We start from the raw sequence: 13958 nt of genomic DNA, 5'->3' as shown, positions 1-13958 counted from the left end.
AAGAGAAGGTACTGAGTATTGTCGCTGTGGGGGAGCATTTAAACATGTGTGCACTATACATATGTTTTTGCCTAGATATGTAAAGAGGGATTAATATCATGTGTAATACCAATTAAGAAGCAGTCTTAGAAAACTATGTCTTCCACAGTTAGCAAATACCTACAAGGATGTTCGCTAATGCTCAAGTGTACTAACATGGAATATTGTTTACACATATGATATTTTGCATTTTTCCGTGATTTGGGCATCATGAAGATGGGCATTATGACTCAATGGCAGCATGACAGATTGTATCGTAGGCAGTGTGATATAACGCCAGAAACAGAAGGGGCAGCCCTGTGAATGAAAAGGACTATGGGCCTGTACATAAATACAAGGGGGTGTCCTTCCCTGGGTATTTAACTGTTTTACTGTCAATTTGGTAAAACAGACTTATGACCTTGTCATGAGGGGTACACTAGAGAGCAATTCAAGTGTAACATATGCATTATTTACAACCTTATTAAACAATAGAATACACAGATTTTCATAAATTTGACCAGTATTTATTAGTGGTCTTGAGCTGTTTATAAACTTGAAACTAAGTATTGTAGGTGGTATAAGCAGCAAGAACTCAATGGTATAAAGTGCTATTTGTGAGCAAACCTTTCACCTCCACTGACTTGTGTAGTGCAACAGTTATAGTGGGTATCAGTCACATCACAGCAATCTATATAGGTGCCTAGTTGCAGAAGCCAGTCACAAAAGGGTGGCCTAATGAAAGGTCAACGTCTGGGTTTGAATCAATAGTTCAGATGTAGTAGGGGGTAGGCTAAACGCAGACAGTAGAGGGACCCCAGACGTTTTGGCAAGATTCTGTTCGACAGCCTTCTTCAATGGACTGGGAAGGTCTCCCTTCAGTGTGCTGGGACCAGGATCTCTCTCCAGGGTAGAGTTACAATATTCTTAATTTATTTCGGGACCAAGAGTATTACAGACTCCCACTTTGAGACCGTAGCACATGTGTATTGGTTAGGATCGAGTTCCAAAGGTGCTGGTAAACGAGCTGGTGTTGCCCCTTCAAAGAGGTAGGGCAGTCATGATTGCCATCTGAGGATGGGCTCCTAATGTGAGGAGGATCCAGTAGGCAGGTACATGAACCTGGACGGGCTGTGTAAGTTGGCCACTCGAGTAGCTGTACCGAAAAGCCGAGTGCGATATAGCGCATCATGAGTCACTGCATTGAAGACGTACACGTCATATCTTTGGGTGGACTCTCCCCATCTAGAATTTACAATGCATTTGCTTAATGGCACAGAGACCGTGCGAGTGCCTGCACATTATAGTTTCCTACCAGATTTTGCGATGCATCAGCTCTGCAGAACTGAGCATGATTGAGAGCCTGAAGTTAAGTTGCACATTGTATTTTCCTACCAGTGTTTACCATGCATTAGCTCCACTTCACTGAGGGTGAGAGTGTGGAGTGTGAATGCACAGCATGTTTTTCTACCAGAGTTTATGATGCATTAACACCACAACACTGAACGTGACTGAGAGCCTGGAGTGCATTGGCGGATTGTGTTTTGCTACTAGGTTGTTCGAAGGGAGCCTGGAGTGTGGACGCAGAATGTTGTTGACATGGGAATCTGGCTCAGAGCACACAAAGCATTTCACCTCGCATAGTCATCTATTTACCTAATTTTGTCCATTCAAAACACTATCTGCCACTCATCAGCTTAAACAAGGCGGGTGTGTTTTCCATTCCATGCAGATCCTTTGCTGGTTTAGCTCCAACTTCCCCTCAGGAAAGAAAAGAGCTCATGCTAATAGAAGGTCCCCCTTAGTCGGTCATAATTGGCAAGGTGTTGAACTTGACAGGAATGGCATAACTTCCCTAATCTTTAGGTAACGAAAGACCAATGGAGTATCCGGATTCAAAACTTTGAAGGGGAGTTTGTCCCTTTGGTGCAGAAGGGGTCATAATCTAAGCAATACAATAGGAATATGGTTTGAGCTTTTGATTGTTCTCCTTCCCTTGCTGATCATTGGAAGGGTTTATGACCCTTTCTGCACTAAAGTGACAAACTTCCCTTGAAAATGTTGGATCCGGCTACTCCATTAATCGTTTGTTGACTTAAAGATTACAGGAGTTATGCCTTTCGTGACGAGTCTGACACCATGCCAATGAACCTGTTGAAAGGTCCTAATTAATCGTCTACCTATTTATACTCACCATCCAAATTATTTCAGGTTTCTCTGTCTTTCAGAAGGCTTCCTCACACCTGTGTTGCAAATTCCCTTCCTATAGCTAGTTATGCCTCAGCCCATTTCTCCCAGGCCACAGCCTCAGAGTTCAACCACGGCATTCAAAGATTTCCCTCTGCAACTAAAATTCCCAGCTATACTGATGGGCAAAAACAGCCACTCACCATTTCTTCCACTATCTACGCAACGCCCCACATAGTTATCTAAATCAGGTGGAGGACAAAAACAGTACCTGGAGAACACATTAACCCTGGATTCATTCCAGACTCAAAATGTGTGCCCTTATAATTTAAGATGGAAATGGCCCTACCCATAGATGGAGTAACTGACATCATGGCAGCTGTTCTAGTTATCTTAGCAGAACAGCATCTTAGAAGCACCTGTAAGGAACACAAAATAATAAGCAGAAAAATCAAAAATTGGCATCAACATCTTCACAATTAGACTCATCCAGAGGGAAACCAAGAAAACATTGAATCTATCCAGGTATCATCTTGAAACCCAGCCTCCTCCTCCATAGCCGTTTAAAGATTATGCAAAGTTCCAATTGATTGAGGCACAGTCCCACTATTCAAATCATTGGAAGGCACCTGTGCACAACACATGCTCCCTATCTTTTGGCACGCCCGCCTTCCATAGCTGTCAGAAGGTCCAGGGTGTAACCATTTTGTAATGTCACGAGGCGCAGGGCACTCACTTCTTCTCTTATAGAATTAATGGCAAATTCAGAGTGATTCATAAATTGGAGCATCTCTCTACCTGGTCACCTGGAGCCACTTAGCATTTGCAATGGCTTCAACACCAAGGGCCAGGGGGGAGGCAAAGAGCATTTCAGCTGTATTAAAGAGCTGAGATGTATCTGGAAAGTCTCAGAAGAAGTCAACTAGATGTAGTTGATAAAGGTATGTTGTTTCAAAAGCTCAAGCATCTTATGCCCTTTCAAAGTTCCAAGTCCATTCACATTCAATGAAGAAAGTGACACAGGGGGCACAGGGGACACAAAAGACATACAGGTGGCTCGAGGTGAAATACTTGACACTGTCAGATGGGTTTCAGGCACAATTAGGACTGGGGAGTGTAGTGTAGTGATGCTGCACACTCCCCGCCAACTTGGTGGAAGCTGAAGATATGCAAGAGTCTCACAATTCCAGTGGGAATCAACTATGGCAGACATTCCTCCAGAAAGGGCAGCAATGCGTATGATTCTGCTACATTTCATATTTGTGTTGGTAGATAAAGTGCCATCATCCTTGACTTGAAACACAAGGAAAAGTGTGTCAGTAACTGGATCTTGACAGGTTTCTCTGGCTCGTTGACCCACCTAAAACGTTTTACATGCAAGTTCCATGGTTCAGAAAATCTGTCCTTAATCTGTGCCACTGCTTCTTCAGCAAGCAACCTCATTCCTCCTGCCTACAGCTCATAACGTCCTGCTTTTGTCGATTATGTGAAAAAACAGATCCTTCCAATTCAACTGTGATCGTAAATGGCATTGTATATTTTCGTGCTCCTTCTTTGACATTTCACTCAGGTTAAACATTCTCAGAAGGCCAGAAACATGGGGGGTGAGAGAGCAGATATAACAAGAATCTGCTGCCCTTTTTCTCCCCACCCTTCTCATATGGTTACACCATATATTATCTGAGGCAAAGCAATGCACATCCATGGTACTATCCAAACCCACCCCTTCATTTTCAATAATGCACTCTTCAAGATCTCTTTTTGTTTGGGGCATTGATATTTCATAAAGTCTTGTATCCCTGGAAAACACATTATCAATATTTAAATGTGTTATCCATCGTTGCACCTAAACAGGGAAAAAAGAAAAGAGAGTGAGACAACAACCAGCTTTACAGTCAATAAATCATACATTTTGATCTATCTTCTTCAATTTTTACAAATAATAACCACTGTATGTCCTTCAAACAAATTCCCTAGTTGGAACAAGCTATGACTTCCATGGGAATACTTAGCTCAAGTATTTTTTGGCTACTCCTCATTGGTGCCTTGCTCTTGTTCAGGTGGAGCAGTGCTGATATCCTTTCAAATGTCAGACATGTGGATCCAGCACGTATGACCCTCCAACTTTACCGCACTCAGAGTAAAATAGACCACTGTGTATGCACCATAGAAGCATCAGTCACTCGAACATCGGACAAATGTTTGAATGAACACAGAGTCCACCAGGGAAGAGTTGAGCCCACTGTAGAGCTTCAGACTCTGTATTGACACCCTCTGCTGTAGTCGGCTGTTGATGAAAAGAAATAACCTGTGAAGATATAAGTCTGATATCTCGGATTAAGTCCCTAAAGTAGTCCTTGAACTTCTCTCCTTGAATTTCTGATGACTTCTGAGCATCTGATGCTGTACATGCAGGTGAGAGTGATGTATGGATTCTCTTCCCTGTAAGTATCGCATGGGAAGAAAAGTGGTGTTCTTTCCCCGGCTAGTTTCTAAGGGAAAGCAAAGCCAGGGGAAGGCAATACAAACAGATATTTTGTTAAAGTGAAATGCAGTTTAGCTAAACAATTTTTCAATAATCCATTCTTATGTTACACAATCCCATTGGCTTGTGGATGATACTGAACGCAACCTGTGCTTTGTGTCCAATAAAGAAGTGATTACTGCAAAGAGTTTATTAAAGAAGTGAGTTCCATTATCGGATTTCAGGATATCACATATTCCCCACCGTGGATATACCTGCCACACAACATTTTCACCTCTGATTTTGCATCAGGGGGAGCACAGGGTCCAGCCTCAAGCCATCGGGAAAATAGACAAACTACAAGAATAAGGTAACAGAAATGATTACACCTGTTGATCATATCCACATAATCAATATGAAGTTCTCTCGAGGGCCCTGAAGGCCAGGGAAATGTCCCCTTCAATGTTCACAACGTATTGCCAGTATTAAACTGATGGCATGTTTGAAAGTTAGCTACAAACTTACTTCCCTGCTCCTGCAAATTTGGGACAAACCAGTCCTCTTGGAGGGGCACTGCTATCTGTAATCAAGAAGTGTGTGAAGGGTAATGCAGCCATGGTAAGTAACTCTAAGGCAGAGCTACTTTACCTGTGAGTTCCTTTTTCTTCAATAAATCAGTAAGTGAGAGGGCACATCCTCGCTTGGCCCCTAATTCCTTCTCCTACTTTGGTGCTCACTCTTGCATTTCTGTCATCTGAATCAAAGGAACATCTGTGTATGGAACTGGTGATGGTACCTGCTGGGACACCGGTTCTGTAATTTGGCAATCAGTAAATGGCAAAAATGTGGCCACATCATTTCCAAGTGCAATTGGTTTAATGTGATTAGTATGGGCAGCACATTTGATGACGGCTTCCTCTACTGGCTTGTTAGCGCTTCAATTAGTATGGATAATAATGCAGCATGATGAACGAGGGACCCGTCAGATCTCCTAAATCCTCTCCTCTGCCATCTTGAAAACCCTGAATGAATATCATCAGGTTTTATCAGCTCTGCTAAGAATGTTGCAGGATTGACTGTATGACACCTCACTGGATGTATGGAGGCATTTGACAAGATTACCTCATTTCCTGAATCTCTCTGCGTGGTGAGTGGTGATTTAGATTTTTCTAAAATTGCAAAAACTGCATGTTCAATGTACATTGTCACCGGGTAGTCCATAGTAATGTTTTAAGACTTTTGAATAGCAAATGCTGATGCCACCAGAGCTTATTTGCATGAGAAATGACTGGATCTAGGATTCTGATGTAATAAGCCACATGTTTATGGCCCATTGAGGTTTTCTGGGTGATGACCATCGTCATCATCTGCCCATTTAAATGGGAAAACAAATAAAATTGCATGTTGTAATCCAATATCGCAAATACTGAAGCATTACTGATTGCAATCTTAATCTCCTGGAAACAAGTCATCATCTCTTACAACCACACAACCAAACCTTTTACTTTCTGTGCTTCCTTGACTCCTTTCAATAGGAGCCTTGTGTGACTAGAGTAGTTGAAAATCCAAGACCTGCAATAGTTACAGAGTCCCAAGAACTGCTGCATCTTTTTTATGGTAACTGGCTGCATTGTACTCTGAACTGCAACTGCTCTCTCAGGCATCACTTTTCTTCCTGTGAGTGATTTTACTTTCCACAGGTACACAGCTTCTATTTGGAAATACTATAATTTCTCCTTATCCACCTTGTACCCCTTTTCTGCGAGCAGTATGAGAAGCGTTAATGAATTTACTCAACACTGCTCCTCTGAAGTACTACAGACTAGCAAATCATTAACATACTGAATCACTGTTCTAGGCACACGCAAATTTCCCAAATCCATCTGAACCACCCAATCAAAAATACTTGGGGCTTCACAATAACCCTGTAACAATCTCGTGTGCGGAAATCTTAGGCCACAATACATAAATACAGTAAGTTACTGAGAATCGGGGCGCAAGGGAAGTGAGAAAAAATGCATTCTTCAGATCCATTCAGTAAAGTGGGTAGAATCAGTAGGGATTTTACAGAGAATGGTAGCAGAATTGGAACAACTGGAAACTCAGCCTCAACAATATTATTCAAAGGATACAAATCCTGCACAATCCTCCAACTGCACTCTTTTGCCTTCTTCACAGGATAGACAGCCGTGTTACATGGGGACAAGGAAGGTTGGATTAAAACGTTCTACCACAGCACCATAATGGTATTGTAAAATCCTTTATCTACGTCGCTGGACATGGGGTACTGTTTCACACATGGCAATATCGCACCAGGTTTCAATTGTATTTGTACCGCTCCTGTGCTCTTCTATAACCACACATCATGAGGATTACTAGTCCACAAGTGGCTAGCCACATCTCCAAATCTTCCTTCAACTTTGGTGATGCAGTCTTAGCAATAGACATAGACTCAGATATCTCCCTATGCTCTATCATTATCTGACAAGGTACACCAATCCCAAAAATCATTGCTGCCATGCCCTCGCCATTCTCAAACAATTTTTCATCAGGCATCTCTCTCAGCGATAGCACCGGATCAATGCACACAACTGTGTGCCACTTTGCTCTTTCCTTGCCAGTGCCTTTGAGAACCACTCTGCCCTTTTTAACAACTACTGCTTCTAAAGATATCATAAAAACAGTACCTGGGGCATCTCTTGGGGAAAAGCAGGGCAATACAAAAATGCTGCTGGTATCTGCAATGCTCTATCTGTAATATCAGGTACCCATACCAACACAACCATCACTCCATATAGAAACTAATCTGAATGTCCAGGCACGGCCGTTATTGCGCTGTCACTGTAGCATGCTCGTAAAAGTGCCATAGTTCTCACAAGGTATACATCCGGAGTTGAGCCCATATACCTTGTTCTGTGAAAGAAATTGCCATATTCAACTTGCTCAAAAAATCCCTTCCCAAGAGATTCACTGGGGTATCTGTACAATACAACAAAGTAGCTGATACATACTGTGTACCTACATTAATAGGCAAACTCTCTGTGAAGGGAAACAACAGGATAGCCCCGCAGAATCCATACATGTCCCTTATTTTTCCTGAAAGGGGAAACTTACCTTCCTTGATGCAAGATTTAGTTGCCTCTGCATCAGCCATGAATGAAAAAGTTTGGTCACTTATCGTCACACCTACCAGGGGTTCCTCTTCCTGATCAGCAGTAACAGACAGGACTGGACATGTCATAGCTAGTAAGGGTATTTGCTAGTACTGGGGAGCAGGGAAGAGTTTTCTCCCAAAATGCATGCTCCAGTATAATGTGTAACTGTACCCTGAGGCCAAGGATTCCTATCCCATGGTTGTACCGGTTCCTGTGCTAGCACAACTGATTTTGGCACATAGGTCTGTGCAGCCTCAGGCTCTGGGTTCTGCCCTACCCGTGTTTGCTGTGGCTGGACAGAACCTGGGGCATATGGCATGGTCAGAGGTTACATTTGGTGCGAGGGATAACCCACCAACCTACTTGCTGGTCCATTGGGTTTGACACATGGGTCATAAAAATATGATGGCCTGATTCTACAGCCTCGTGACAAATGTCCCATCCTCCCTGAAGACCAAAACTGGACTCCATGTGGTCCTCCAAACTGGCCTCCCATCTGCCCGCTGAACCTAGGTCACATACCTCTAAATCAACCAAATGCACCTCCTCCCCCTCTCGGACACCTCCTCTGCCCCTTGGAAACCCTCCTATTTCCCTCCGATCAGGAATATATCTATCCATCCATCCTTGTGCCAAACTCAAATCCAATTGTCCCTGTTGTCCCTGCAGTCATTTGTTGGGGCTTGTGATTATTGCCCCTTCTAAACTTATTTTAGCCAGTTAATTTTTAACTAGATTCTCTTCTGCTCTCTGCACCTTCTCCACTGCTTCCTTTTACTTCTCCTGCCTCCTTTTACAATGATACACTATCTGTGCTTGAATTCTGACCAACCCTTCACTTCTATCCTCACAACTTAAATCATGTTGTACCTCATTGGGAAGTCCCTTGTTTAGCATGTGATCCAATATGGTCACATTTTTATCCCATGCCTCTTCTGTCTCTGCTCTCCATATCTCCTGAATCTGATGTATGTATGTGGTGGGATCATCATCCACCTTCATGGTCTTAGCCATAATTATATTCATATCTGGTGTATCGGGATACATGGCTCTCAAAACTGCCCAAACGAACGCCCTGCAATTATTAAAAGGTGATCCATTATGATGATCGGTGTATAATTGTACCCCTAGACACCCTGCTTTTTCCCAAATCTCATCTGCTTGTGCTCCAATACGAGCAGTAAATACATTTTTCATATCTCTGATAGCCAACATAACACCTGCTGTTTGATTTTCTAATGCTCAAATCCACTTCCCTGCCCCTGCATTGAGCGACGGTAGCTATTTCATTAGATGATTCCGGTCCATCTGTGACCATGGGACAAAATGTGCTGTTTCCATCCCTTTCTGAAGTACCAAGAATTGCATCCCTTTTACCCATGCCAGGATTGTTCCTGTTTTCCCCTTACACTTCATTACTGCTACACAACCACAGCTGTGTGTTCTAAGACCCCATGGTGTGATTTCCCTAGTGGCTGTTTATGGTGTTGCTCCCTGCTCTCCACCTGTTTCCCTCTTTTGCTCTTCGTTTGCCTCTACTACATTCCTTACCCTTTCTGAGCACACCGAATCGTAGCCTACGCTACCATGGTGGAACAGTTCTCTTGCTGTCACTTCAAATTCTGCTTCCAAAGTAACAGCCCCCTCTGTGAGGTCCACCTTAATATCATAAATGAATGCACTGTCTACTTTAAACCTGTCTCTGCTTCTTACTCGTTACCTTCTTCCTGCTCCTCTCTTCTTCGCTGCTTTACTTGTGCCAACTCTTCCTCCGCCTGCTGCAGTGCGTCCTCAAGACTTCTACACTCTTGATGTTCTACCTCCATTCTTAATCGTTCCTCTATCCTGGCCATTAGAGGTATTATTGTATCTTCTACTTCTGTTCTTAACTGTTCTGCTAAGTTAGCCATTGGAGATGTTAATTGTTTCCGCTTCACAACAGCTGGGGTGCAGGATTGAGACGACAGAGGCTCATTCTCAGGAATATTATTTGCCACAGTGAGTGATAAAGGTAAACATTGATAAGGTAGCGGTGAGGTAGGTGTCTCCGAGCCTTCATACACCCGACCTACTTCCCCAACCTTATTTCCAGGGGCATTCTCTGCCTCCTCAAAGAACAACCTCCATCATTTTAGAATATTCTGCCTTCTTCCCAATGTCTATCCCTTATACCTTGTTGATAAGAAAGTATGCATGCTTTCCAATATACCCTTATCATGCATACCCCTACTTCGGACCAAGATTTTTACATTCTTCCCTTAGTCTTCTCTACCCACTCTGTGGGGTACTTCCGTATCTTTTCCTTGTATCTTGGAAGAAGTGACTGACATATATGATCCAGAGGAATCTCCAAACTCCAAAACAAACTTTTTCTCACAAATACCCAAAAAGAAATATCTAAATTCAGCAGTGATAAAAAAACGCACCTACATTTTTAAACGAAAGCCAATTTATTGTATTTATTTTGTTCATTGGATATTTGTAAGGCACCTATACAACACATGGTGTTTCAAGGTGCCACAAGACAAAAAAGGGAGAACAAAGGAGAAAGACAAAAATAATGCTCCTACTAGGCTACGTGACTTTCTGATCGTGCAAGTGCAGTAACAAGAAGTGTGAGGGAGAGGGGTGTGGAAAGTGCCGGTCTACACGAAATGCAAAGTGGTAGGGTGGGAACGTAAGTGCAGCGTAATGAGAAGAGAGTGCAAGTGAAAGGGCATGCAGAGTAGGGGGGAGAGCACCACAGGGGCTAGGCGAGTGCTAAGGGGAAGCCAGGAGGGCAAGTACCAGGGATTGCATGGCATGCAGGGGATGAGGGACCCAATGCAAGTGCAAGGAGGGGGTGTACTGTGTGGGGGACAGGTGCCCAGTAGAACTCACAGGAAACTAGTCAGCCAGTCACTGCGACAGATGGGGTGTTAGCAGGGGAGGAGGAGCGGGAAGGAAGTAGAGAAAAGGAGGAGCTTGAGGAGGTTCTGTAATTTAAGGAGATCTGGCTCAAGCCTGAGAGAAACAGGAAGACCATTCCAGAAGGAGACTCCTGTGGAGGATAGAGATCTAACCCCACTCTCTGCTTAGAGAAGTATCTGATCTGCAGAGAGTTGGAGCTAGAAGGCCGAGGGCTCTAGCAGGGAAGTTATTAGGGAGAGAGAGAGTTGGATGTAGGGGGGTCCCAGGCCCCAGAAAGTCTTGTGGGTGATGCAAAGGGTTTTGAACATGATACTAGCAGCAAACGGGAGCCTGTGGAGAGATTTGAGGGCTGGAGAGATGTGGTCCCTTGGTTTCAGGCAAAGGATAAGTCTTGCAGTCCTATTCTGGATTAGTCGAAGGGGGTGAAGAGAGGATAAAGGGAGATTGAGGAAGAGGATGTTGCAGTAGTCCAGCCTAGAGAGGACCAGAGCTCTGGAGACATTGAGTTACTGGGGGAAGGTGAGGAAAGGGAGAAGGCCTCTGATGATGTGCATCTGATAGTGGGCCTTCACGACAAGGTCCGTAATTTTAGGAGAAGAAGCTGAGAGATGAGTCAAAGATGACACCAAGGTTTTTTGCCTCACAAGAGGTTGAGGGGAGTGGACCCATAGAGGGCATCCAGAGGGTAGGAGGGAAGGAGGGAGTTGGGGTCCCAATGAGAAGGATCTCAGTCTTACTGTCATTAAGGCAGAGATCATTGGCATCAAATCATGTCTGAATAGCAGTCAGCCACAGCGAGAGGATGGAGCCTTGACGGACTCCACAGGTATAGAGTGTGATTGGGGGGAGAAAAGGGCCAAGATGAACCTGGGAAGGTCGGTCGCAGAGAGGAATGAGGTCAACCAGTCCATTGCCAGGCCTGTGATGCCAAGGGTGTTAAAGAGTAGATTTGTCAGGGTGTCATGATTGACTGTGTCAAAAGCAGAGGAAAGATCCAGAAGCATAAGAACCGATGGAGAGTTGGAATTGAGATTTGAGGGTAAGTCTTCAGAGGTGTTCAGTAGAGCAGTTTCTGTGCCTCTGGCTGCTCTGAAGTCACACTGGTGGTCGTGAAGATTGCCAAAAGATTCAGTGTATTGGATCAGTTGGGAGAGGACCAGCTTCTCCAGGATTTTACCCAGGAAGGTAAAACAATGTGTCATACAATAAATAAAACATTTAAAATGAATAAAGTAAAACGTTTTAAAAAAAAACAGCAAAAGAATGACAATGCATATGGGTCAGATAGCTCTAACTATATAGAGCCAGAAAAGTTTAAGATTAGCCCTTTAATCTACCCAATATTTTTTGCACGTGTTGCCAGATGTGATGTACATCAGAAGTCATGACCAGGGATTTCACCCATAAATGGTACTCCAAAACAGATCAGATGTATAGTCAGAAAATGCCTGATAACACTTCTCATATAAACGATGAAGGATAATACATTGCGTACGTAAATGCCTGGAGGTTTCAACAGCTAGGTCACATATAGAACAGAGGCGTTCCTCCCTCTTGAGACCGATCCAAGCCCCAGTATTTTCATACACCAGAAGTATTTCCAAATGCAAAAATAGACCAAAGCGCACCAATTGAGGAGAATAGGTTTTGAGTAAATAATTAAACTGGAGCTTATATTCATTCCCTGAGTGGAGTATAGATGTTATTTCTGTTTTTTTGAGATATAGTCGATAGATTAAATGCGATCATAATCCTTCGATTTCCATTCAAAGTCAGTAGCATAAACTACCTCTAATGACTCAGGCAGTCCCATCATAACTATGTTTACACAGTGTTTTCGAACCTGTTCTTGAATATCTGTAAACCATACACTGTCTACACTGCATTGACCGTGGTGCATTGTTACATTTAGGAGTCTTCCTTTTCCCGGGTCAGTATGTCGTATAGTAGCCCATAATTTAGATACTGCCAACACCGAAAGTATGTTTAAAAAAGGCAATCCAAGTTCCAATCTAATTACCTCAACCAAGGTCGAGAGTCCAACAAAGATCTTAACATGTTCCCCTAGAGTTTCTTGAGCCAGGATACCAGACCCAAAGGCAAGGTTTCCAACATATAGAAACCCTGGGATTACCGAGGTCCTATAAGCAGAGAGTTTGGCCTCTATGGATCTTCCTCCTTGTCTGTGAATCACATTTCTTTATGACAGCCATTTTATCCATGCCGAGGAGGAGATCGCGTTTGCATGGTATGTACTGTCTTATCTGGTAGAAACGTGCATACCTAGATATTTATAGTCAGGAATTGTTCCAGGCTTATGCCACCTAATCGCCAATTAAACTGCTTCCCCGATATACCACTTTACCAATGGTCATAATCATTGTCTTACCTATATTTACACAGAGACCATTTAATTCGGTGTACTCCAACAAGGCATAAAGCGAAAATATTCGGTGTACTCCAACAAGGTATCAAGTGAATGATGAAGACCCAAAGGAGTATGATCGAATGTAACGGTATCATCTACATAGGTAATGCAATGAATCTTCTTACCCCTGAAACTCGGGGTGGGGGTAATTGTGTGCAGCCTCCAATGCAGAAATAAGGTCTGCGACTTGTTGTACAACAGTGGCGCAAGGACACAGCCCTGTTTAAGTTAGGGCCAACATTAGTGTGGAAGGGTTCTGTAAGCACACCGTCTTGGGATAACCTCAGTCTTACCAGAGTGTCAGTATGCACTAACCTGATGAAATAGAGTATTGAAGAATCCAGCGCCAGCCACTTAGCTTGTCCAACATTGTTCCCCTGTCTTCAGTGTCAAAGGCACAGATAAATGCCACAAACATATTTAAAGATTAGAGCCAGGATCTTGGATTGTCAGATATAAGAGTAAGAAGCAACCAGATAGCATGACTATTGCTATGCCCCTTCTTAAAGCCCATCTGTGTTGGACTTAGGATAGACCTTCCATCAGTCCATGCAGAGAGCAGTTCCAAAAATAATCGTGAAAATATCTTCGAGCTGCTGTCCAACATGGTTAACAATCGATAATTACCTGCGTCAGAACGTGGCCCCTTCTTATAGACAGGGATCAGGATTGATTCTAGCCATGTGGGAGTGAGGCTACTAGTATCGCACACACGCAAAAACAGGGTCCTCAAGAGTTCAGCCCAGTACACAGGGTCATTGTTGTGGACCGCATTACAGAGCCCCACAGGGGTGCT

Source organism: Ambystoma mexicanum, chromosome 2q, assembly GCF_040938575.1.
Source record: "Ambystoma mexicanum isolate Mex_15411 chromosome 2q, UKY_AmexF1_1, whole genome shotgun sequence".
Lineage (NCBI taxonomy): Eukaryota > Metazoa > Chordata > Amphibia > Caudata > Ambystomatidae > Ambystoma > Ambystoma mexicanum.
Note: the sequence above shows the minus strand (reverse complement) of the source record.